The sequence below is a fragment of the Bacillus rossius genome, chromosome 3 (genome assembly GCF_032445375.1).
Source record: "Bacillus rossius redtenbacheri isolate Brsri chromosome 3, Brsri_v3, whole genome shotgun sequence".
Lineage (NCBI taxonomy): Eukaryota > Metazoa > Arthropoda > Insecta > Phasmatodea > Bacillidae > Bacillus > Bacillus rossius.
Window position 1 is genome coordinate 38214163 of NC_086332.1, and position 4284 is coordinate 38218446.

At 36.6% G+C, this 4284-nt stretch overlaps 1 non-coding gene across 1 annotated transcript; it reads right to left on the reverse strand.

The window, feature by feature from the left end:
* Positions 1-484: 484 nt before the first annotated feature.
* Trnas-aga (transfer RNA serine (anticodon AGA)) lies at positions 485-566 on the reverse strand. Its single transcript has one exon. It is a non-coding gene; the product is annotated as a tRNA-Ser (tRNA).
* Between the last annotated feature and the right edge of the window lie 3718 nt (positions 567-4284).

Here is a 4284-nt window from a genome sequence, read left to right on the forward strand (position 1 = left end):
AAACTGATGCATCATCAAAAACGGGTTTTTAAGCGTAGGTCAACAGGCCTTGAATTTATTTGTGAATTTATTTGTCTTAAACGTTACTTTACTGGTGTGGGTCGGTTAGGTAAAGACACAAACTAAAATATAATTGACCTGAATGTATTTTTCCTAAATTTACTCTGCTTAGATAGCATTGTTCAAAAATAAATTAAAACGTCTTCTGAAATGAGACACACACAACCACACTTTGCCCAAGATTCGAACAGAGGACCTCGACTGTGCTGGTATAAAATACATTAAGTGTATTACTTATGCAGGTCTCATTTAACATATTTATTTGGATTTTTTTTATCTTTCTCGAAAGCGATTAATTTTCACATTAACAATTTAGCAGTTTAAATCAAAATCTCTCACTTTCAGTCATAAGGTTAAAAAATAAATATAAAATTAATGGATAAATTGTATTCCCACTAATATCGATCAGAAAAAAATTCGCCTTCGCAGTCGGTAGGATTCGAACCTACGCTCCCAGAGGGAATCTGATTTCTAGTCAGACGCCTTAACCACTCGGCCACGACTGCTTAATGACGAGATGGTCAATAATAATTGTTATAAGCACGGTTCCTTTCACTGGTATTATTTTCCTTTTTTAGAGCGTATATCTGCATGGTTAAGATTACTGACGTAAAACCATTTAAACGTTGCTATTTTGACGTCATAATCTGGACTCAAATGGCAAGATGTCAGGGAAGATAAATTTCACACTGTGCTATCTATCTCAGCGTTCAGTATCATGGATTTTATAAGACGCATGTTTTCGAAATTATCATCACTTGCACGACTCTTTACAACCATGATACTACACTAAGTAAATATCTGTTGAAAATGTTTATGGCAGAAACAAGAAATAGAATGTTAACATTTTAGAAATATAACACTTTTAAAAAATTAATCACGAAAAATCAAAACACAAAGAAGAAGAAAAAATATGGCGTGTAAGACCAAGCCTTAATGGCCAAAACTAGTTTTTTTACCATCACATCAGTTGGTAGTTCGTAATCTGTAATGTTACACGCAGATCATATTTAACTTACGATCTTTAAATGATTCACCCAATGGGGAATTTTGATTTAATACTATTCTTTGGACATACGCCATTACAGTTTTTCCCTGTTTGTCTTGGGGGGGAAAAAATGTAACAATGCAAAAATAAGAAACCCTGGACAAAATCGCGAAACAGATGGACCCATCGATGAAACTAAACAGGTGCTACGGACAAAACAACGACGAAAGCACACACGAATACAGTAAAAGCTTAAAAGAAAAAAAAATCAGACAGCAAAAAGAATTCAGTGGGAGGAGTTTAGTCATGAAAAAAATAACAGCTCAGGCGAGACCGTTTCAAAAATAAGAGTAAATGCAGACAGACAACCAACCTGGGCAACACAACAAAAATACAAACACAACTATGAAAATAAACCGGTTATATGGACGACACAACGATGGCAGCTCCGAGAACATTGTTGGGTCATTCTGTTCGATTCTTTTGTCAGGGGTTTCTAAATATTTTTGCGTTCTTAAAAAACAACATAAAAAATTACGTGCCAAACAATGCATTGGCGTGTGTCCAGAGAATCGTATTAAATCGAAACTTAACTCAGTTTGCAAAGAACAACCTCGAGACAGCAACTGCTGCTTCACGCCGGCGCGGCGTCTGTCTGCGCCTGAAACAGATGGGCGAGGGCAGGAATGGCGGACGAGCACTCGAGCTCACGTCACCTCCGACCGCCCACCGCCGATCCGGGAGTCGAGAACCCGGAACCCCAGCGCCCCAGAAGCTGACACCTCCAAGGTCGCCGCTGAAGAGAAGGCGGCCGGCAAGCTGTATTCTCGCGGTGGAAACCCCGACACGTACCGCGCCCACGCCCGGCAACGTTAACGGATGCAGCAGCGGCTGGTCAACAGGATGAACATGGGTGATCCAAATAATTATTTTTGGACATACGCCATTTCTAGTTTGCACTGTAAGTCATTGAGAAAACACGGATGGCCAAAGAAAGATGAATATCTACGCAAACACACAGAAAAAAAGAGTCAAAAGCAGCCAATGTCAAATTTTTAAAATTCTCATTGACATCGGTCAGAAAAAAATTATCTTGCCCTACGAAGGTATTCTATAAAGTCACGTACTAAATAAGACTTTTTTTTTGTGTGAAAGGTAAAGTCAGTCATGTTCATCATGAGCCAGGCCAAAGCTGGAAGTTTTACGGTGGGAAACACTGAAAAATCTAGAAAATATGTTTTATCTACCTTAATGTTTTTTTTTTGAACTGAGAGTTTTATCCCTCCATTAGAAATTATATTAAAATTTTGGACTTACATGTTACCACTTGGCCACGATTTCTACGTGTATTTTTGAACAATATGTGATTGATTGTAACGTACGTAGCTGTCTCCTTACACTGGAATTTTATCTCTTCTAGAGCGCATTTCTGCATTCTTATTTCTAAATTCTCTGGATTCCGTGGAAATAATTAGTCAGAACAATTACCACAGCACATACGGACACACTGGGCTGACAACGACGAGGGAGTTGTAACGAAAAACAACAAATACAGGCAAACAACAACTTTGGACATCACAGCGACAGTCAGAGGAACCCAACATATATAATCTGGACAACACGCCAACAATACAGTGCATGCGAACCCAGCGATGGCAACACAAACGAACGATATATTTCTTGTCAAGACTAAATCCATTAATTAATCAACACCATCACAGCCATTAGAGACGACGAAAGGCGTTGAAACGAGAATGGAGCATTGATGGAATTAACGGGCGGAGAAAACTTCAGAACTCTGAGAAAACACACCAGGTCACGGTAAAGTCCCGCTGGCTAAGATTTCGAACTTAACACCGCCGGGAATAGAAACCTAATACTCTTTGTTGAAGCTGTGCGATGACCACTCAATCACTGTGGTCCTCCGTCAAGAACGAATAAAAATAAAAATTGTACCATAAACCATTTTGCCAGGGCATATTATATTTTATTACGTGTGTATTAACAGTACCTACCGTAGAACAATTACAAATGAAAGACTTTTAGCCTGCCTAGTGCACTTGACCTCCAAGTACAGAAAGCTATTTGATATTGTGAACTAACGACCATATGCTATCCCCTAGTCAATAAAGTAATCTTGTAGAATGCCTCAAGTTAAAACTTTGAGAGTTAATAAATAAAAAAGAACAAATAAAATGAGTAAAATGGAGGTAGTTTATATATATATATATATATATATATATATATATATATATAATTTCAAGCCGCGGTTTTTGTTTTTAGTGTATTTGTCGTTTACGAATTCGTAAAAAAATGATATAATCCTTAAAGTGCGTATAAAGCCATTTGTTTAGAGGAAGATAACATATAATAACAAGAATTTTATTTGTTTATATTTTTTTAATATGTCCTGTTTAGTGTTGGTGAAGTGACTTCAAAGAGAAATTTTCATCCTATTTATATGGTATAACGAAACATTACACACAAAAAATAAAAGTTCGCATTTTGGATAAGACCCGAGTTTGAATTCTCATTTCAATGTTCCATGGTTTTTCAAGACCGCCTCAGACAGTGTTGAAATGGCGATGACCTCGCAAATAAATTTCTCTAAAACATTCTTTGGGGACAAATTTTTTTTTTAAATATAGCGAAATAGCTGTTGGCTTCAACACTTTTTCTATAATCCTACTCTATGCTGTCCCCCGCGTGTTTAACGAGCTGGAAGCAAACATTAAGCTTCGTTCTCAATCAAAAAACATATGCAATTATCTTACTGTTAATTTTAGCCAATGAAATTTTGCCATGTATGCGACATCTGTTGGTAGTGTTAGTAAATAACTATATTAAATATTACATGATTATCCACTGACAGCTGACCAGTAATTTGTGAACACATGAAAATAAATTTTAAGCAATAATTTTAGTCAAGAAATATTTATATTTTTTTCATTATTGCTAGTGACATATTTATAAAAAGTAGTATTAATTAATTTTTAATGCAGGAATTACACCTCAGCTTGTAATATATTGCCAAATACTTATGATTGATAAATAAAAACCATTCTCTAGTTCTGCCAAATTGGCATCCTAATTTACTCTTACTGGGTGTTGCGCCAGGCGTCCTTAACATAAATAAAACATTAATTTCCCTCCTATGACCGTACTAAGCGCTGTTGTGAATCAGCAGGTTTGAAAACATGGGGGCCAAATCTTGGCGCATGGTCTACTGTTACTGT